The sequence below is a fragment of the Neoarius graeffei genome, chromosome 15, assembly GCF_027579695.1.
Source record: "Neoarius graeffei isolate fNeoGra1 chromosome 15, fNeoGra1.pri, whole genome shotgun sequence".
Classification (NCBI taxonomy): domain Eukaryota; kingdom Metazoa; phylum Chordata; class Actinopteri; order Siluriformes; family Ariidae; genus Neoarius; species Neoarius graeffei.
The window spans coordinates 51,581,555-51,605,494 of NC_083583.1; positions in this window are offsets into that span (position 1 = coordinate 51,581,555).

Below are 23,940 nucleotides of genomic sequence, written 5' to 3' on the forward strand. Positions count from 1 at the left end.
TCTCTCGTATTCTTCATATGTCTGGACTATGAGGTAGGGTCAAAGAAAAACATCCAGGCCTGGCTAAATTTTGCAAAAAAATAGATAAATTCTCCCAAAAGCATGTGGGAAAATGTGTTTTGGTCTGATGAAACCAAGGTTGAACTTTTTGGCCACAATTCCAAAAGGTATGTTTGGCACAAAACCAACACTGCGCATCACCAAAAGAACACCAAACCCACGGTGAAGCATGGTGGTGGCAGCAGTGTTGTTTTCGTTAACGATGATGAAATTATTTCGTTAACGCACCTTTGTTTCATGACTAAAACGAGACAGTGACGAGCTAAACATAACTCTGATCACGAAAATATGACGAGACGTATCTGTTGTTTTCGTTGACGAGACAAGACAAAAATGTTAGTGGGTTGGCTATAGGACTATCAAAATGCATGGTGTTTCCTCCAACGGTGTGTGCAACCTGTCTGCCAAATGCTGAAAATATCAGCAATGCACTGCATCCTGTCCTTGTTTGGTTACGCCCACCACCAGGCATATCTGGGCACAGTGCACACCGGGGCAGCCACACACAGTTCATGGACCATGGCGGCGGCAACGCCAGCACAAGGGCTTGGTGGGCAGAAAAGACGTGGTGATTTATGGACATACTTTACACATAATCCAGCAGAAAATAAAATGGAATGCCTTGTAGTGGGAGACAGAGGTACACACTGTGGCTATAAACTATGTGGCAAGAATACAACCATCCTCAAGAGGCATCTAAAGGCTCACCATGCTGCTATTTCTGCGACGGTAAGTTAATGTTACAAGAAGTTCTTAACAGATCATGTATACGTTTGCTAGCTTTGGTTAATGTCACTCAACAATCGGGCTGTGATGAATTTCCTATGAAGTTTTCCAAAACACCGTGACCTGGCGAAAATGAATGGGACCGCTAGCTTCATGCTAAAGTTGGCTTGGTTAAGCTAACTTAAATTCAATTAACATGTCATGAGTAAAACTTGTCCTGCAGGGATTATTGGTGGGACAGCAACTGAATGCTTTGTCATATATTGACCCATATTTGAGTTACTGTGAAACATACGGGGGGAAATGTAGCTTTTCAGACCTGTTGCTGTGCCTTAATATGTCTAAATGAGCAGCAGCACACCTGGCTACTCTAACGTTAGTAGCATGTTTAGCCATCATATTTACATTAATGGACAGCGTGGTCATCTTCTAGTTGTGTATTCATCATGACATGTTTGTGCTCTATCAGTGCATTGCGACATGTTAAACGGAGGCAGAAACACGAGTCTGTGAACAATGGAGTATACAAACTAGACAGCGTTTATGTAGACAGTATACACACTAGACAGCGTTTATGTAGACAGTATACACACTAGACAGCGTTTATGTAGAGCATGCACACGACAGTGTTTATGTAGAGAGCATACACATTAGACAGCGTTTATGTAGAGAGCATGCACTCTAGACAGCGTTTATGTAGAGAGTATACACACTAGACAGCGTTTATGTAGAGAGTATGTTATGCACAACCTGTCAACCTCGATTACAATTTTCTATCTCTGTATTGGCCTAATTTAATGTTTTAAAGCAATTATTTTTTCGACTAAAATGAATGACTGAAGCCCTGTGATGACCTGGCGACTTGTCCAGGGTGTACCCTGCCTTTCGCCCATAGTCAGCTGGGATAGGCTCCAGCTTGCCTGCGACCCTGTAGAAGGATAAAGCGGCTAGAGATAATGAGATGAGATGAGATGAGATGAGATGAGATGAGATGAATGACTGACTTAAACTGGACTAAAAGCCTTTTAGTTTTCGTCGACTAAAACTAGACCAAAACTATCAAGGATGGAATTGACTTAAATTTGCCTAAAACCAATAAGCATTTCGTCCAAAAGACTAAGACTAAAACTAAATCAAAAATGGCTGCCAAAAACAACACTGGGTGCCAGCATCATGTTTTGGGGTTGTTTTTCTTCAGCTGGAACAGGGGCTTTAGTCAAGGTGGAGGGAATTATGAACAGTTCTAAATACCAGTCAATTTTGGCCCAAAACCTTCAGGTGTCTGCTAGAAAGCTGAAGATGAAGAGGAATTTCATCTTTCAGCACGACAATGACCCCAAGCATACACTGAAATCAACAAAAGAATGGCTTCACCAGAAGAAAATTAAAGTTTTGGAACGGCCCAGCCAGAGCCCAGACCTAAATCCAATTAAAAATCTGTGGGGTGACCAGAAGAGGGCTGTGCACAAGACATGCCCTGCAATCTGACAGATTTGGAGCGCTTTTGCAAGGAAGAGTGGGCAAATATTGCCAAGTCTAGATGTGGCAGGCTGATAGACTCCGACCCAAAAAGACTGAATGCTGTAATTAAATCAAAAAGTACTTCAACAAAGTATTAGTTTAAGGGTGTACACACTTATGCAACCAGCTTATTGTATGTTTTTTATTTTTTATGTTTCCCCCCCTAAAAGATTTGTTTGTTTTTCAATTGAATTGTACAGGTTATAGGTCACATTAAAGGTGGGAAATGTTTTGAAATTATTTATCATAGTCTAATTTTTTTAATGTCAGAAAAAACTATCATTTTAACAGGGTGTGTACACTTTTTTTTATATCCACTGTACATGTCTTTGGACTGTTGTAAATAACTGGAGCACCCAGAGGAAACCCATAAGCATGGTGAGAACATACAAACTCCACACAGAAAGGCCCCGGTCAGCTGCCAAGTTCAATCCCAGAGCCTTCTTGCTGTGAGGCAACAGTGATATCCACAACACCACCCTTTTGAAAATAACTTGATTACAATTAGATTTACCCCTCCTAGAACTGCCACCTTATTGTGGTGGAGGGGTTTGTGTGCTTGAATGATCCTAGGAGCTATGTTGTCGGGGGCATTACGCCCCTGTTAGGGTCTCCCAAGGCAGACAGGTCCTAGGTGACAGGCCAGACTAAGAGCAGTTCACCAAAACCCCTTATGGATAACAATCTATCAAGGACCGTGATGTCTCCCGGTATGGCGCAGCCGGGGCCCCACTCTGGAGCCAGGCCCGGGGTTGGGGCTCGTATGTGAGTGCTTGATGGCCAGGCCTTTGCCCACGGGGCCCGGCCGGGCTCAGCCCGAAGTGGTGACGTGGGCCTGACCTCCTGTGGGTTCACCACCCACAGAGGTAGCCGTAGGGGGCTGGTGCAATGTGGATTGGGCGGCAGTCGAAGGCAGGGGCCTCGACGACCTGATCCCCGAACACAGCGGCTAGCTGTTGGGACATGGAATGTCACTTCGCTGGGGGGGAAGAGCCTGAGCTTGTGTGGGAGGTTCAGAGGTACCGGCTAGAGATAGTCAGGCTCACCTCCACGCACAGCTTGGGCTCCGGAACCCAGCTCCTCGAGAGGGGCTGGACTCTCCACTTCTCTGGAGTCGCCCACGGTGAACGGCGGTGGGCTGGTGTGGACTTGCTTATAGCTCCCCAGCTCAGCCGCCATGTGTTGGAGTTTACCCCAGTGAACGAGAGGGTCGCCTCTCTGCGTCTTAGGATCTGGGAGAGGGCTCTTGCTGTTGTTTGTGCCTACGGGTCGAATAACAGTATAGAGTATCCAGCCTTCTTGGAGTCCCTGGGAGAGGTACTGAGAGGTGCTCAGACTGGGGACTCCATTGTTCTACTGGGGGACTTCAACGCTCATGTGGGCGACGACAGTGACACCTGGAGGGGCGTGATTGGGAGGAACGGCCTCCCCAATCTGAACCTGAGCGGTGTTTTGTTACTGGACTTCTGTGCTAGTAACGGTTTGTCCATAACGGACACCATGTTTGAGCATAGGGGTGTCCATAAGTTCACATGGCACCAGGACACCTTAGGTCAGAGGTCGATGATCGACTTTGTTGTCGTTTCATCGGATCTCCGGCCCTATGACTTGGACACTCGGGTGAAGAGAGGGGCTGAGCTGTCAACTGATCACCACCTGGTGGTGAGTTGGATCCGCCGGCGGAGGAGGAAGCTGGACAGACCTGGCAGGCCCAAACGTATGGTGAGGGTCTGCTGGGAACGTCTGGCCGAGCACTCTGTTGGGGAGGTCTTTAACTCCCACCTTCGGGAGAGCTTCTCCCAGCTTCCAAGGGAGGCGGGGGACATTGAGTCTGAGTGGACCATGTTCTCTGCCTCCATTGTCGACGCGGCTGTTTGGAGCTGTGGCCGCAAGGTCTCCGGTGCCTGTCGTGGCGGCAATCACCGAACCCGGTGGTGGATACCGGAAGTAAAGGATGCCGTCAAGCTGAAGAAGGAGTCCTATCAGGTCATGTTGGCCTCCGGGACTCTTGAGGCAGCTGATGGGTATCGGCAGGCCAGGCATGCCGCAGCTCGGGCAGTTGCGGAGGCAAAAACTCGGAACTGGGAGGAGTTCGGTGAGGCCATGGAGGAGGACTATCGGTTGGCCTCGAAGAAATTCTGGCAAACCGTCCGGTGCCTCAGGAGGGGGAAGCAGTACTCTGCCAACACTGTTTACAGTGCGGGTGGGGAGCTATTGACCTTGACTGGGGACATTGTCGGGTGGTGGAAGGAATACTTCGAGGATCTCCTCAATCCCACTGTCACATCTTCCATTGAGGAAGCGGAGGCTGATGACTCAAAGGTGGACTCATCCATTACCCAAGCCAAAGTCACTGAGGTGGTTAGCAAGCTCCTCGGTGGCAAGGCACCGGGGGTGGATGAGATCCGCCCCGAGTATCTCAAGTCTCTGGATGTTGTGGGGCTGTCTTGCCTGACACGCCTCTGCAACATCGTGTGGTGGTCGGGGACAGTGCCTCTGGAGTGGCAGAATGGGGTGGTGGTCCCTCTTTTTAAGAAAGGGGACCGGAGAGTGTGCTCCAATTATAGGGGAATCACACTTCTCAGCCTCCCAGGGAAGGTTTACTCCAGGGTACTGGAGAGGAGAATTCGGCCATTAGTCGAACCTCAGATCCAGGAGGAACAATGCGGTTTTTGTCCTGGTCGCAGAACACTGGACCAGCTCTATACCCTTCATAGGGTGCTCGAGGGTTCATGGGAGTTTGCCCAACCAGTCCACATGTGCTTTGTGGATTTGGAGAAGGCATTCGACCATGTCCCTCGTGGTATTCTGTGGGGAGTGCTTCGGGAGTATGGGGTTCGGGGCTCTTTGCTAATGGCTGTCCAGTCCTTGTACGAATGGAACAGGAGTCTGGTTTGCATTGCCGGCAGTAAGTCAGACCTGTTCCCAGTGCATGTTGGACTCCAGCAGGGCTGCCCTTTGTCACCGGTTCTGTTCATAAGCTTTATGGACAGAATTTCTAGGTGCAGCCAGGGGCCGGAAGGAATCCTGTTTGGGAACCACAGAATTTCGTCTCTGCTTTTTGCAGATGATGTTGTCCTGTTGGCTTCTTCAAACCAGGACCTTCAGCATGCACTGGGGCGGTTTGCAGTCGAGTGTGAAGCGGCTGGGATGAGAATCAGCACCTCCAAGTCAGAGGCCATGGTTCTCGACCAGAAAAGGGTGGCTTACCCTCTCCAGGTTGGTAGAGAAGTCCTGCCTCAAGTGGAGGAGTTCAAGTATCTCGGGATCTTGTTCACGAGTGAGAGAGGGATAGAGCGTGAGATCGACAGGCGGATCGGTGCGGCCTCCGCAGTGATGCGGCCACTTTACCGGTCCGTCGTGGTGAAGAAGGAGCTGAGCCAAAAGGCGAAGCTCTCAATTTACTGGTCAAGCTACGTTCCGACTCTCACCTATGGTCATGAGCTTTGGGTAATGACCAAGATCGTGGATACAAGCGGCTGAAATGAGTTTCCTTCGCAGGGTGGCTGGGCGCTCCCTTAGAGATAGGGTGAGAAGCACAGTCACTTGGAAGGAGCTCGGAGTAGAGCCGCTGCTCCTCCACATCGAGAGGAATCAGCTGAGGTGGCTCGGGCATCTCTTTTGGATGCCTCCTGGACGTCTCCCTGGGGAGGTGTTCCAGGCATGTCCCCCTGGGAGGAGGCCCCAGGGAAGACCCAGGACACGCTGGAGGGACTATGTCTCTCGGCTGGCCTGGGAACGCCTCGGTGTTCTTCCTGAGGATCTGGCCGAGGTGTCTGGGGAAAGGGAAGTTTGGGCTTCCATGCTCAGACTGCTGCCTCCGCGACCCGGCCCTGGATAAGCGGAAGAAGATGAGACGAGACAATTAGATTTATTCTCATAACCTGGAAAGCCATGTGCAGTAGGTGAGCACTGATAATCACTTGTACACACCCCTTTAAGCTAAACCTGAGAACCTCAATCATCTGAACCCACCACCAAAGCATTCTGTGACTACTAACTTGTTTTCCCCATAGCCCTGCACTCCAATACCCATTTGAAGTGGAAATAAATTATTTTGAAATTGGTGTAGGACCCATATCATCTAATGCCCAAAGTATGGCCCTTTATCTACTGTATGCATGCTTCGTCTGACTACTCTTGGACTGTAGATGTAGGGGTTGGCAGTTGTTTTATTGAGTGGACTGGGAGTGTTATGGCCCAGAGGCATAGCTTTGGGTAACGGCGCAGAACATTCTTTATTTGTCACTTATACAAGGGTTCTATCATGAACACTCCCATGTGCCCGAGCCATAAATCAAGTGGTGGATCATAGAAGAGGGGTTTAGTCACACCCACCACTGAAAGTTTTACACCCAACCACAAGTTTATGGTGTTTGTGGTTTGGGGGAAAATGCCTTGTTCACTATTTTTTCCCCTTCTTCTCTCTAACAGACACAGGCTGTCTACGTAAGATTTGTGTATTTGCCCAATGGACTTGCATCCTCTTTGTTAGTTATTTTAGCTTTTCAATAGGGAAACAATATTAATTTGTTCTAGACTCTAGCCATTCTCCTTTGTGAGAAGAAGCAGTTAAATGTTGCATGTTATTGATCTTACAATCACTTTGTACTGTGCATTCGTTGAAGATGAAGCTGCGATGTTTGAAAGTAAGGAATACAAATACATTTCAAAACTTAATGTTCCTTGTTAATAGGGATAGTTTCTGAAGTTAGGCAGTGCATGGGAAATCAAACTTAGTGGATGCAATTCATTCAAATGAAATCATAACAAAGCAGATCAATCCACATACACCACCATCAGGGAAGTAACTGGGATCCTTCATGCTCTGATTGAGAACTGTGGCCTTTGTGCTCTTCATTTTGTTTGACCTGGCAGTGCAATGATCAGTTGCTGGTTTCAAAACTGTCTGGATATCAGGACATGCATTTCATGCTGCAGTCTAGAAGAAGCAGTTATACAGAATATATATAACCTACCCAGGGTGCGATTTGTCAAAAAAACAGAAGGGGGGATGTTTTTTTTTTTTAATCATGAAACGTCACAAAATTAAGGTAACAATAGGCTAACAGCTCATCTTCCTATCTCTCTGACTAAATACACGAACACTAACACAACAAAGTTCGCATTGCTTGTCGCGTTGCTGTGATGTTTCTCTCCCTCCGGATTAAATGGACAGTGACTCGAAAATCACTGAAATACATGAATACTAAATGAACAGTTTGCTCTGATGGCGCAGTTCATGTGGCCTTTTCTGCTTTCCCGTCGGTGCGCTATCCGCCGCGTTTCGCCCTCCTTTAATCCACATTTCTGCGAATTTCTCAGCAGGGAAGGAACGCACGTCTGGCCCATTGACAGCGAGGAAAAGAAGGCTGTTCAGTGTGGATACATTCATTCTGTTGTGCTCATCAGTAAGGATGTGATTCATGGCGCTAAATCCACGTTCACACTCTGATTATCTACAATGTATCTATTTGCTGGGGATGTTCGTAGGGTTGCCAACTTTCTCATATCCAAATGAGGGACACTTTGTTCCGGGTGTGGACAAGTACCGGTACAGGCCCTGTACACGCACCCCAGCGCCCCAAAATAGTTACAGTACCGAATCGCCTTTAGGTGAGTGTTTCAAATGTAGGCCACTACAAATTCATTTCTAAAATAGAGCTTTTAAAAATTAATAGACCAATTAATGGATATTTTTAAGTAACTTAATGCAAAATAACAAACAATTCTAATATTATTGTCTCATTTTTCTCTTTTAAACTTTGGCCAAATAATTCATCAGGCCATATTTATGAAGGCAATGTCATAAACTGAAAAATGATTTGCTGTAGCTGTAAAACCCTGATATTTGCTTAATTGTCGATTTGAAAACCCTAAGAACCTTCTGCAATGCTTCATAGCAGAAGAAGAAGAGAGAAAGACATCACAAAGGCAGGAGTGAGGCAGAAAAGCTCCCCTACGTTTTGGAAGTTTTTTTTTTTAAGCTATCTGCTATCCTTATCGAACAGTTAGGCTGTATCCACTGGCTGCACCATCTGCTCTAGTTTAATTTGATGCCTATTTTGTCAGTATAGCTTAAAAATTCAGGATATGGCAACAGTGAATGGTTTTAAATCGCAGATGACCGCGACTCGCGGAAATAGCGCTTCTCACGGCAATTACGCGATTTACACCACAGCATTGGAGTGAGGGGCAGGATCTGTCCCTGACGGGACAAATTAAAATTACCCAAAAAACGGGATGTCCCGCCCAATACGGGACGGTTGGCAACCCTAGACGTTCGTGAACATCAAACCTGCCACTTCGGGTCATTTTGAAAGTGAGTGCAATGTAGACCATAGAAAACTGTCACAACATGCCTGTCATGTCAACTTTTTTTTTGGTTTGTTTGTTTTATTGACGAGGTTGTCCCCGAGGATTTTTTTTCAGCAGAGATAAAAACCAGAAGGGGGGATCATCCCCACCATCCCCCCCAGCAAATCGCACCCAGAACCTACCACTGCTCAGTTATTTTTTCAGTTTTTCTACACACACACACACACACACACACACACACACACACACACACACACCCCAATCAAAAGTTTAGACGCACCTTCAAATTCAGTGGGTTTTATTACATGGGACATTCCACCGAATGGGTGCCATTTGCTTGTTGCACCACTCCCAAATTAAACTTAATTTGTTATATCTTTTCAACACTGATTATAATCTCATCTCATTATCTGTAGCTGCTTTATCCTGTTCTACAGGGTCGCAGGCAAGCTGGAGCTAACATTCTGATATCCTCCAGAATTCTTTAATGGTCTGGAATAAATTGAATGCTACACGTTGATGGATTACTTTGTTCTTCTACGCCCTTTTTGAGGAATGTATTGTCAGACTTAAACCAACATCTGAAGAGGTGAGATCGCTCCTTTTTTCGCCCCTATTTTTGCTGGCGGGATTGTTTTTGTTTTTGGAAAGCAGTGAAAATATTTTGTAAGCGCGTTTCATGAACCAAGTTATAGGATTTGTTGACAACTCGCATCAAGTTTGCTACACTTCTACCTGGCGTGAAGCACATGTGGTTGTGACGTCATCATAAACAAATCCGTTCTACTCATCCAGACGACTTCGCAATGGCGCCGTTGCCAGATCTTTCCACTCTGGAACCCGTTCTCAAAAGATTTCGTTTTGGGGCACCCAAAATGCCGGTGCCGTGTGGACGCCAGGCCGAAACGATAAACAATTTTATCGGATTCACCTGAATCCGTTGCTGTGTGGACAGGGCCATAGACACAGACAACCATTCACACTCACACCTACGGTCAATTTAGAGTCACCAGTTAACTTAACCTGCATGTCTTTGGACTGTGGGGGAAACCGGAGCACCCGGAGGAAACCCACGTGGACACAGGGAGAACATGCAAACTCCGCACAGAAAGGCCCTCGTCAGCCACGGGGCTCGAACCCGGACCTTCTTGCTGTGAGGTGACAGAGCTAACCACTACACCACCGTGCCGCCCACTGATTATAATAACACACATATTTAACTATTCAAAATGTGTATTGGTCAACCTCAGGCTACGTTACAAGGTTTGGAAGTCAAAGATGGCTGCATTTTTTCAGTCCTGTTACCAAAACTCTGAAAGTAACAGGACTGAGTTTTTAGCCTAGGATTAGCTAATACATGGAATTAAGCCACATGGCGTCATCACTAATAGCATGACCACACTTAGAACATTCTAGTGATTTACCAAAAATCTGTATTTTTAAAATAAACAAATATCATCTAAGAAATAATTTAAGTAACAGGACAGTATGTTGGCATTGACCTTATCAGTCAAAGTTAAAAAAATCATCAAATATACAGAAAAGTAAATGAGAGAACTAACTTTTGGTCTTCCCATAGCCTTCAGAAGACACAACTGATGTAACTTCCTGTTGAGCATGTGATTTATGGAATGTTCCAAATTTGTCAGATGGGGTAATATGTTTGGGTAACAGGACTGAGTGAAAACCCAGGGACACAACTAAAATGTGTATTTTAACTAAGATATTGTGGATTTCTTATATGTAAACCATGGATAGAATATGGAGTCACACAACAGTGCAAATGAAATACTGTTTCTGAAGGATTTTAATCATAATATTTCATAGTTAAGTATAAAGTTAGAGTGCGGGGACAGGTAACACATGCTATTTTTCAGTGTTTTAGGTAGTTTTTATTAATCCTTACAATTATATATCTTACAACCCCGATTCCAAAAAATTTGGGACAAAGTAAAAATTGTAAATAAAAACGGAATGCAATAATTTACAAATCTCAAAAACTGATATTGTATTCACAATAGAACATAAACAACATATCAAATGTCAAAAGTGAGACATTTTGAAATTTCATGCCAAATATTGGCTCATTTGAAATTTCATGACAGCAACACATCTCAAAGTTGGGACAGGGGCAATAAGAGGCTGGAAAAGTTAAAGGTACCAAAAAGGAACAGCTGGAGGACCAAATTGCAACTCATTAGGTCAATTGGCAATAGGTCATTAACATGACTGGGTATAAAAAGAGCATCTTGGAGTGGCAGCGGCTCTCAGAAGTAAAGATGGGAAGAGGATCACCAATCCCCCTAATTCTGCGCCGACAAATAGTGGAGCAATATCAGAAAGGAGTTCGACAGTGTAAAATTGCAAAGAGTTTGAACATATCATCATCTACAGTGCAGAATATCATCAAAAGATTCAGAGAATCTGGAAGAATCTCTGTGCGTAAGGGTCAAGGCCGGAAAACCATACTGGGTGCCCGTGATCTTCGGGCACTGCATCACATACAGGCATGCTTCTGTATTGGAAATCACAAAATGGGCTCAGGAATATTTCCAGAGAACATTATCTGTGAACACAATTCACCGTGCCATCCGCCGTTGCCAGCTAAAACTCTATAGTTCAAAGAAGAAGCCGAATCTAAACATGATCCAGAAGCGCAGATGTCTTCTCTGGGCCAAGGCTAATTTAAAATGGACTGTGGCAAAGTGGAAAACTGTTCTGTGGTCAGACGAATCAAAATTTGAAGTTCTTTAAGGAAATCAGGGACGCCGTGTCATTTGGACTAAAGAGGAGAAGGATGACCCAAGTTGTTATCAGCGCTCAGTTCAGAAGCCTGCATCTCTGATGGTATGGGGTTGCATTAGTGCGTGTGGCATGGGCAGCTTACACATCTGGAAAGACACCATCAATGCTGAAAGGTATATCCAGGTTCTAGAGCAACATATGCTCCCATCCAGACAATGTCTCTTTCAGGGAAGACCTTGCATTTTCCAACATGACAATGCCAAACTACATACTGCATCAATTACAGCATCATGGCTGCATAGAAGAAGGGTCCGGGTACTGAACTGGCCAGCCTGCAGTCCAGATCTTTCACCCATAGAAAACATTTGGTGCATCATAAAACGGAAGATACGACAAAAAAGACCTAAGACAGTTGAGCAACTAGAATCTTACATTAGACAAGTATGGGTTAACATTCCTATCCCTAAACTTGAGCAACTTGTCTCCTCAGTCCCCAGACGTTTACAGACTGTTGTAAAGAGAAAAGGGGATGTCTCACAGTGGTAAACATGGCCTTGTCCCAACTTTTTTGAGATGTGTTGTTGTCATGAAATTTAAAATCACCTAATTTTTCTCTTTAAATGATACATTTTCTCAGTTTAAACATTTGATATGTCATCTATGTTCTATTCTGAATAAAATAGGGAATTTTGAAACTTCCACATCATTGCATTCCGTTTTTATGTACAATTTGTACTTTGTCCCAACTTTTTTGGAATCAGGGTTGTAAATTTGAAATCAGATCAATGTGCAGGACATTCTGCGTAATAAGGAAATGTATTTTAAAGTACATTTTTATGTACATTTATACATATAATTTTCTAGGGATGGAAATGGCACCGATTTGGTGGAATGGCTCACATAAAAGTAACTTGATGTCTAAAAGTAATGAAGAACTGTCATTTCCCAGTGGTTCTTGACAAAATATGGCCTAAGAAAGCAAGAAATTGCACTAATTAACTTTTGACGAGGCACACCTATTAATTGAAAAGCATTCCAGGTGACTATCTCATGAAGCTGGTTAAGATAATGCCAATAGTGTGCAAAGCGCCATGAAGGTAAACGCTGGCTACTTTGAAGAAACTAAAATATGAAACATATTTTGCTTTATTTTTAGCACTTTTTTGTTTACCATGTAATTCCATATATGTCCACCCATCCATTATCCATAACCACTTATCCTGTGCAGGGTCATGGGCAAGCTGGAGCCTATTCCAGCTGACTATGGGTGAGAGGAGGGGTACAGCCTGGACAAGTCACCAGATCATCACAGGACTGACACATTGAGACAAACAACCATTCACAATCACATTCACAGTCAATTTAGGCCCTGTCCACACGGCAACGGATTCAGGTGACTCCGATACAATTGCTTATCGTTTAGGCCTGGCGTCCACACGGCACTGGCGTTTTGGGTGCCCAAAACGCAATCTTTTTGAGAACGGGTTCCAGAGTGGAAAGATCTGGCAACATTGCCGTTGTGAAGTCGTCTGGATGAGTAGAACAGATTTGTTTACGATGACGTCACAACCACATGACTGTGAGTGCTTCACGCCGGGTAGAAGTGTAACGAACTTGATGCGAGTTGTCAACAAATCCTATAACTTGGTTCATGAAACGCGCTTACAAAATATTTTCACTGTGAATATTTATTGTGTAATGGTGCAAAGTGAGAGAGAGAGAGACTCTGCCCTTAGGGCAGAGTCAATCCCGCCAGCAAAAATAGGGGAAAAAAAGGAGCGATCTCACCTCTTCAGATGTTGGTTTAAGTCCTACAATACATTCCTCAAAAAGGGCGTAGAAGAAATTAATCCATCAACGTGTATCATTCAATTTATTCCGGACCATTAAAGACGCCGCCTTCTGCGTAGAATCATACGTCATCCTCGTCGCATATTGGATAGGTCAAAGCGGAGAATAAAGATTCATGTGCTGCGTTTAACTGTACCAACAGGTTTACCGTCCAAACGAGATCATATGGGATTACCTTTCACAGGTGAGAAACAACAAATTAATCCATCAACGTGTATCATTCAATTTATTCCGGACCATTAAAGACGCCGCCTTCCGCGTAGAATCATGTCATCCACGCCGCCATTTTGGAGAGGTCAAAGCGGAGAATAAAGATTAGCTGCGTTTAACTGTACCAACAGGTTTGCCGTCCAAACGAGATCACATGGGATTACCTTTCACAGGTGAGACTGGAAAAATACTTTTCATTGTATTTGGTCATTATAATGTAATTTTACGAACAGATTTTCCTGACTTTGTGGCTAATATGAAGTCTCGCGCATAATAGTTTATGCGCATGCGTCCTTACTTCTTCTATTGTTCTGGTGTCTCCGAAGGGACCGTCTTACAGCACCCCTAGAGGTGTGGCATGTGTATTGCATCATTTTCAGCAAGCGTTGCGTTGCCATATGGACCTGATATTTTACTGATTGTTGCCCATTTGGACGCGATATATTTTTAAATAACATCTCGTTGCCATTGTCGTGTGGATGTAGCCTTAGAGCCACCAGTTAGTCTAATCTGCATGTCTTTGGACTGTGGGGGAAACCCGAGCACCCGGAGGAAACCCATGCAGACACAGGGAGAACATGCAAACTCCACACAGAAAGGCCCCTGTTGGCCACTGGGCTCGAACTCAGAACCTTCTTGCTGTGAGGTGACACTGCTAACCACTACACCACTGTGCTGCCCTAATTCTATATATGTTCCATATGTTATTACATAGTTTTGATGCCTTCAGTATTGTTCTACAATGTAGAAAATAGTCAAAATATGTGTGTTCAAACTTTTGACTGGCAGTATACACCAATTTACATTTTGTTTGATTCATTGCCCAGATTGCCTGAGGTTCAGTACAGGATGTTTAGCTTTATAGTACCAAAAAGCCAAATATTCCCCACATGGTGTTTAGCTTTGTAACACTAAAAGTCCGAACATACACTACAGGATTTTTAGCTTTATAGCTTTTTGGGATGGATGAATGTTTTGGCACTAAAATCCAAGCATATGCTACTGGATTTTTTTTTTTTTGTCATATGGCACTAAACTCAAGTCTTTTTATTTTTATAGCACATTTCATACAACAAGCATAGACTCAATGTGTTTCAAATTAAAAAGTAAAGTATGCAACAAATATATGACATGACAAAACATTTAAAATAAGATAACAGCATATAAGAATAAGATAAAATAAGATATGTAGTAATAATAATAATAATAATAATAATAATAAATTAAATGGTATTTCAGTAAAAGGAGGAAAAAGGGATGACAATAATGTTTCTAAAATTAAGGTTTACCCACAAGCCACACACTTTAAATCTAATCAAAAGCTTATGAAAAAAGAGATATGTTTTTAGTTTGCTTTTAAAAGAAGATACTCTTTTAGCAGACCTCAGTTCCTGTGGTCGAGAGTTATAGAGAGTGGGACCATAATGACTGTAGGCTGATTTAGTGTTTATTCTCGGTACAGTGAGGAGACCTTTACTTGATCTCAGGGACCTGGCTGGTGTGTATTCAGTGAGCATGTCAGCAATGTAAGAGCTAAGCCATTCCTAGATTTAAAAACAATAATATGTAATTTAAAATGAATTCTTTGTTGAACTGGGAGCCAGGGAAGAGAAGTTAAGATAGGAGTGATATGCTCAAATATTTTAGTTTTAGTGAATATTCTGGCTGTAGTATTCTGGATAAACTGGAGTTTATTTAACACCTGTTTTGTTACCCTGGCAAAAGGTGAATTATAGTCATCTAACCTATTAGAAATAAAATCGTGAACCATACTAAAAAAAAAATAAAGAATTAAAAAACCCACACAAAAAAAAAAACACATCCAGCAGCCTTTTTATTATTATGGTACTAAAGCCAAACCCACAATATCATATTTTTAGTTCAAATTTCCAATTTTGCAAGATGATATTTTAATGTATGTATTATTTATGTTGGACTGACTCTCTGATGTGTAAGGCTTTTTGGCAGGAAAGTAAAAAAAAAAAAAACATTATGTGAGGTGCTCTGCCATTGCAGTTTGATCGGTTATTTTATAAATCATGTAGCATATTCACAGCTTATTAAAGTAAAATCCCTGTGATAAAATAACATACTATAGTTGCATCTTTAGCAGTTTCAGTTATTTTGTGCCTTTAGAAATGCACATACAAGACCAGTCAAAAGTTTGGACATTTAGTGTTTTTTCTTTATTTTTATTAATTAAAAGACACTTCATGTCTTACAGTAATGACGGATGTCGTTTCTCTTTACTTAGTTGAGCGGTTCTTGACATAATATGGCTTAATATAGTTGTGGAATAGGGCTATTTACTGTATTATTATTATTTTCTATTTACCGTTTGATCGCATTAAGAAGGCAAGAAATTGCGCTAGAGCGGCGGCTACAATTATCGACACCTTAACGATCTTTTGGCTGTTGCAAAAGTAGAAAAGACTTTTAATACGTAAATTGTGCATGAATAATTATTCAAACTTCCACTGGAAAAAAAGAGTTGATTCCCGATTACTTAGCGTATCAGATCACGTGACACCGTTCCACAATTATCGACACCCAGATGATTATTTATTTAAAAATAAAATAGTATGTGGTATTAAGTTAACAAAACATAGTTTTTATTTAAAATTTGTTTTACATAGACTGATATTTAGTACAAAATATATTTTATATAAATATATGGATGTCAGTGTTTATGTAAACAAGGAAGTAATTCTAATGTTTGTAAACAAATGAACTGATAATGTTTAACCTGTGTCAGAAAATCTTTTTTTCCACTTTCTACCCGCTTTCTAAGTATTTTCGCAGATCACATTTTGTTAATCATTCCTTATTGTTTGTATTAATTTCTAGTTTTGTTGTTTACTAATAAATGTCAACAGGCGATTGACATTGTAACCGCATGAAAATCCAGGTCAAAGGTCGCATGTCATTCCTCGAACCAAAATATAAAATGTCGACTGATATTGTAATATGTGGTAGATATTTACAACAAACTGCAAAAAATATTTTCTGAATGGAATAGAAAAATCTGAATATTTCAAGCATGTAATTTTTTTATATACTACGAATTTAATTCTGGTCTAATTCTATTTATTGCAATCAGATTTCAAATACTCTTTAAACTCCATTCTGTTATGAATCAGAAAAAAATTATTATAAATCACAGCACTTTTGGGGTGTCGTGGCTCAGGTGGATAAGGCGCCATACCATAAATCTGGGGACCTGGGTTCGATTCTGACCCAAGGTCATTTCCTGATCCCTCCCCATCTCTCTCTCCTGCTCATTTCCTGTCTCTACACTGTCCTATCCAATAAAATTGAAAAAAGCCCCCCAAACAATCTTTAAAAAAAAGTCACAGCACTTTTATTTTTTTTTTAAAGTACTTCATCTACTTCAACAACGTTACACAAAGATCGATCCATAACAGTTGTAAATGTCACTTAATTCCACAGGGTGTCGATAATGGTGGACACCGGACACATCACGTGACTTCTCAAATGCGCGTTTAGATACAAAATGGCGACTGTCAAATGAAAGAATAAGAAACAAAGTAGGTTTTGACAAGGAGATCATGAAATATCAGTGGATTGATGAGTAAAAACATGTCCATGATCTTTTCACCATGCTTACCTGCGATGATCACGTCCGGGTTTTCGTCAAATTGCTGATAGTGTTAAGAAAAAAATTCCATCTCAGGTAACGAGCTGTGTCATCAGATGACAAGATCAAAGGGGTGAGGCGGGTCTTCCGGTTGATTAATTAACAAATAATAACTGTTATAACTGAAACTCACCTTTGTAAAATTGTTTTTTATTGGTAAAATCTGAAAAGGTGTCGATAATTGGAGCCGCCGCTCTAATTAACTTCTGACGAGGCACCTGTTAATTGAAAAGCGTTCCAGGTGATTACCTCATGAAGCTGGTTAAGATAATGCTGATAGTGTGCAAAGCGTCATCAAGGTAAACGCTGGCTACTTTGAAGAATCTAAAATATGAAACACATTTTGGGTTTTTTTTAACACTTTTTTGTTTACCACATAATCCCATATATGTTTCATATGTCATTTCATAGTCTGGGCGGCACGGTGGTGTAGTGGTTAGCACTGTCGCCTCACAGCGAGAAGGTCCGGGTTCGAGCCCCGTGGCCAGCGAGGGCCTTTCTGTGTGGAGTCTGCATGTTCTCCCTGTGTCCGCGTGGGTTTCCTCCGGGTGCTCTGGTTTCCCCCACAGTCCAAAGACATGCAGGTTAGGTTAACTGGTGACTCTAAATTGAGCGTAGGTGTGAATGTGAGTGTGAATGGTTGTCTGTGTCTATGTGTCAGCCCTGTGATGACCTGGCGACTTGTCCAGGGTGTACCCCGCCTTTCGCCCGTAGTCAGCTGGGATAGGCTCCAGCTTGCCTGCGACCCTGTAGAACAGGATAAAGCGGCTAGAGATAATGAGATGAGATGAGATGAGATTTCATAGTCTTCAGTATTGTTCTACAATGTAGAAAATAGTCAAAATACAGAGAAAAAAAAAACCCTATGAATGAATAGGGGTATAGAAACTTTGACTGGTACTGTATGTATTTAAAGAAAGAGTGATCATAAGAAACCCAAGAATAATGCTTCAAATAGATATACTTGATCAGGGAAGATGTGTAAAGTTTGCCCGTGTTGTTAAGGCATCTGATCTAACCTCCACTCGGCTGTTGTGGTGCGAGAGAAAGCAGCGAGAAAAAGAAAAAGAAAATGTATTGCCCATGCTGACTATGGCTTGTGGGTGGGAGGAAAGTATGTGTTCTAGTTAATCACATGTCACCAACAGGGATGAAAGGTTAAAATTTAGCATGGTTCACAGGGAAGAATGCTACTTTATACCTCAGATTTTCCCACTCCAAGAGCTGCCTGAGTAATGGGTGAATATGTCACCACTGTGCTGTGTACCAAATAGATTAACTGATGGCTGCTGCTGGGAACCATGCTTTGGTCTGAAAAATGATGAGCTTGCCGAATCTGTTTATAAAACTGCTTCCTTTCATCATTTTTGTGCTTTTTTTTTTGTTTGTGTTTGCCACATTTTTGTAAACATGCCACACATACTGTGCAGAGAAAAGAAGCAATAGGAAACAGAACAAGTTTATCATCTGGGAGCCGAGCTCTCCCGTAGGATCCGGAGGACCAAAGAGCATCTGTTTATTAATGTAGACTATCAAACCGACTGCTTTCTATGTATTTTATGTCAGTTTCTCATATCCTCACATAAATGGAGCATGCACTGGAGTTTTTCATGTGTTTCCTGTGACATTTTCTTCATTGGTAACAATTTGATCATAAGCATGCATAAATAGATTACGAAGTTACGAACACCTACAATATTTTATCTAGTTGAGAGTAGTATAAAAAAACAAATTTATAATACATGATTGGCTAACTGAAGTGCAAAATTTCTCAATTAAGGATAAAAATACAATAAAAGCTACAATCCTTAAAGCATATACACAGAGCCATGGCCTCACTTTCATTTATAAATGCCTTGAGACCTCAAGAATGGCAAAGGAATAGTTTTAAGCATTAACAATAAATCTAATATAGTGATTTTTATGATTAAAGTGATTTCTGTAGGTAGCGGTCTGAGTGAATGACCTCGACATCCGTAACATCACAGCAGGAAGTCTATCGGTCTCATCGCCATTTCCGCTATACTAAAAAACAGAGCTGACTGCAACTCTGATCCTCCATTCTGAGCTAATTTATCGCCATGCCATGCAAATGTGTTGCTGGCCGGTGCAGCAACACGACAGAAGGTGGATTTACGTTGCATTCATGGCCCAAGAATGTTCAAACTGCAAAGATTTGGACGTGTTTTGCGAGAAGTTCACGGGCACATTGGGCGCCTATAAAGTGGTCCCTCCTCTGCTCTGCACATTTTACTGAAGACTCGTATGAGACCTCTGATCTGTTGAGGTGCGTTGGCTATAAGCCCATATTGAAAGAGGGTGCAGTACCAATAATTAAAGAAACATAACACAAGAAAAGTATTAATTTAATTTTATTTTTTTAAAGTAAGTTCAGTTGCACCAGTCCTCCTGGAGTGTGAGCTGAGGGTTGTTGGTAAAACTCTGGATGGAACGGGATGGGACATATCGCTCAGGCAGTGACCTCCCCGCGGTTGTTGCTAAAACTGGTGACGTCCCGTTCCGTCTCGGGTTTTAGTAATTGCCTGAGCTGAGCAGTAATGGCGGAATACACAGTATGGAGTGAATGAGTGGAGCAGCCGTCTGATTTCTAAACTGGATATCGCTGCTATCTTGCCCTTACGTGGAAGAAGTGAATGAACAGAGAACTGAACGAACAACTGAAAGTCAGATTGTTTCAAAACAATCGGCCACAAGGTCGGCCTTCAAGAAGCGAGAACACAGACGGGTAAGCTCCGACTCTCATTTGAATACAAAACAACAAAAACAACAACACTCATTGTTTACCTGCATTTAGATTAATACATGTAACTTGTATTGTGTGTTTAAGTTAGCGGTATGAGATTATTTAATTTGCTTCAGAATGTGATTGTCTCAGTTCATCTGATTATTTAATTCGCCTTTTACGTTTTATCAGTGAAAATGCATGCATGTACATGTATGTTGCATAAGTTATAACACCTATCCTGTTTTAATGAGAGTCAACCCACAATCAGTGAAGTCAAATCAGTCTTAGTTGAGCAAGTCGGTAACGGTATTTCTTACTTTCACCATAAATGTTTATTTATATGACTTTGGTCTATAGCTGTCAAAGGCCTTGGCCTTAAAACCAGTTACCGCTGTGACGTCACGCACTCAGGGCTGGCTGGCTCAGCGGGGCAGCTCGAATGCCAACTTTGCGGTCGATTTTAACTCTCAAAAATATATATTTTTTATTCCCATTTATTCAGCATACAAGAGTCAACGATGGAGATACTATCCACTCAGAAATTTATTTAAAAATAAAGATTCTGCGTACCTGCTTTAAGGTCTGTGGTTCTCAAAGTGGTGTCTGTGAAGCACAGCTGGGGGGCTAAGATTTCTTTACATTGTTACCATCGTGGTAATCACAAATCAAAAATACGTTATTTAATATTGTGTTTTTCACCACAATCCCCAACAGGAAAGAATAAACGAGTTCTTATAGTTATTCATCAATTCGTCTGGTCACTTGAATTGAATCCAAACCTCAATAACTCAAAAAAACCAAAAACCAAAAAAAAGAAAAAACCTGGCTAATAAATAAGGTCAGCTTGGCCCTAATGAGGTTGGAAGGTTTGGGAACAAAAAGCTGTAGGATTCCAAGTAAAAGCCAAAATGTTATTGTACTCAAATAATATTAGATTTATATTTAAATAATGAGACTAAGATGTGAATAGCTGGATTATGTTCACAAAGTAAATTGGCACTGGGAGCTCATGGAATTTATTTTCCAGTTAAAAGGGCCTGCTTTAAAAGGTGAACCCTTGCTTTATGTAAATCCTTCTGCATGAAGGCAATTATTCGTGTGGCTTTATTGCTATTTATCTTAAATAGTCAATAAAAAAAACGTTTACATTGGAAAAAAAATACCCATCCCACTTGTGATGTACCTGAGGTTGCAGGGGATGGATACTGTCCCTGCATCAAAACAAATGGAAATCAGCAAAGTCATCAAATCCAATGAGTTTCATTGCAGGGGATGTGCCATGAGAAATGATAATGCTCTTTTTCATATGTATCCATTCTCATAACCTGACAGAGAACAGCTCGTCCCAGAGCTGGGATGAATGAAGAGATTATATTATGACCTTTTCTCTCTGAGTAAGGAGCTCTCAAATCTCACTTTCCCATTTGCGGACTGCTTTTAAAAGCAACCCTGATATTACTGTGGGTACTGTGGTTCAGGAAGCTGGAGAGTGTCATGACCATGCTGCTAACGATTAAGTCCACATCTATGTCTCCAGAGTACCAGCACAGATAACGTGTTTATCATGAACACCATTCCACTATTCCCCTAGTCCTTCCTGTGTGATTTACAAAGTACTGTATTATACCACAGCACTGCTGAATTCTCAAATCTGACTGGTCAGAAGATTAATTTTCTGTAACGGCATGGCATTGACGATAGTGACAGCTGTAATGAAAATCGCACATTGATCTATTATTATTCAGCGGCACGGTGGTGTAGTGGTTATAGGTTTAAGTTCCATTCTTATTTTGTTGTGTGCTTTACATACATGGCCCATGTTTCTTACTTTTTACTTTTTTATTTATTTTATTTTTATTATCATCATTTATATATTTATTGCACTCTATCTCCATCCATTATCTCTAGCCGCTTTATCCTGTTCTACAGGGTCGCAGGCAAGCTGGAGCCTATCCCAGCTGACTACGGGTGAAAGGCGGGGTACACCCTGGACAAGTCGCCAGGTCATCACAGGGCTGACACATAGACACAGACAACCATTCACACTCACATTCACACCTACGGTCAATTTAGAGTCACCAGTTAACCTAACCTGCATGTCTTTGGACTGTGGGGGAAACCGGAGCACCCGGAGGAAACCCACGCGGACACTGGGAGAACATGCAAACTCCGCACAGAAAGGCCCTCGCCGGCCGCTGGGCTCGAACCCAGAACCTTCTTGCTGTGAGGTTACACTGCTAACCACTACACCACCGTGCCGCTTGCACTCTATCTTTTTTTTTTTGTTACTGTCTATTCCTGACTCTTTCTATCTGTGAGCTGCTGGAACATGTAAATTTCCCCACCGAGGGATGAATAAAGTTTATCTTATCTTATCTTATCTTATCTTATCTTATCTTATCTTATCTTATCTTATCTTAGCACTGTCGTCTCACAGCAAGAAGGTTCTGGGTTTGAGCCCAGTGGCCAATGTGGGCCTTTCTGTGTGGAGTTTGCATGTTCTCCCCGTGTCTGCAGTTGTTTCCTCTGGGTGCTCCGGTTTGTGGTTAGGTTAACATGGGGTGGCCTTGGGCTGAAGTGCCCTTGAACTGCTCCCCAGGTGCTGTGTGCTCATTGCTCATGTGTGTGTTCACTGCTTCAGATGGGTTAAATGCAGAGAGGAATTTCACTGTACTTAAGTGTACGTGTGATAAATAAAGCTGTTCTTATTATTACCTCACTCGGGACAGAGTCCACCAGGGGGTGAGGTATTGTTTTCAGTCGGGTTTCTTTGTTTTTTTGTAAATGATATTACGGGAAAACAGCTGGATGGATCTTCATGAAACTTTCAGGATAGATGGGCATTAGTCTCAAATAGAACCTCCAACATTTTGAGAGTCATCTGGTCAGGGCTACCAAAAAGGTCGAAATTGTTTTTGTTGTGTCTACTGCCTCATATAGAGGCACTAGCCACTACGTCATCGTGTTGTAAGAATGTAAGTGTAACGATCGCGCACTGCGCATGTGCATACACGTGTTCTGATTAAAATGGCCAGTGAGTGTATACAGTCAGTTCACCATTCGAAATAAATCGACTAAAGAAATCGCTTTCACACGTTTATGCTTATTACAGAGGGAAATTGCGTTCCACTGAGCTCTAGCACCGGGCCATTTCCGGGAAATAAGAGTTTCGGTCATGGTGACAGCGTGTGTATATCAGCCTCGGTTCGGAGGTTTCAGTTTTGAAAACTGTAAGAGTAGAATAATATAAAGTACAGACACTTGGTATATTTTACTTCTGTGATTTTTAAATTGTTCATTTTTGGATTACGCTTCATTTTTGTGGCTACTGCCTCATAGAGTAAATATATATGCTATATTTACTGTATGGACATGGTATCAGAAAACAATTTTATTTTTAAGCAGTAGCCACATGTACCCATAGGGTACCTATTTTTTTTTTTCGTAATATCTTCCTTCATGGGCGGCACGGTGGTGTAGTGGTTAGCGCTGTCGCCTCACAGCAAGAAGGTCCGGGTTCGAGCCCCGTGGCCAGCGAGGGCCTTTCTGTGTGGAGTTTGCATGTTCTCCCCGTGTCCGCGTGGGTTTCCTCCGGGTGCTCCGGTTTCCCCCACAGTCCAAAGACATGCAGGTTAGGTTAACTGGTGACTCTAAATTGAGCGTAGGTGTGAATGTGAGTGTGAATGGTTGTCTGTGTCTATGTGTCAGCCCTGTGATGACCTGGCGACTTGTCCAGGGTGTACCCCGCCTTTCGCCCGTAGTCAGCTGGGATAGGCTCCAGCTTGCCGTGACCCTGTAGAAGGATAAAGCGGCTAGAGATAATGAGATGAGATGAGATCTTCCTTCATATTCATCATAAGTGCTACCGGGCGAGGTTTGTGTTGCCTGGCAACATTTGTTATTATTGTTCTGAAGTTCAATCTCAAAACTTTGTAACAATAAGTTCTCTATTTTATCTCATTTCCTCTGTAACATGACAAGCTGTGCTTAATTTTGTCTTATTAACTTCAGGAGACAGAATAAAAGAGAGGCCGTTTTTAGCCGCTATAATGTAAGTGCCAAGAGGAATGAACTCGTCTCGCAGATGTTCCACAACATTAAATGT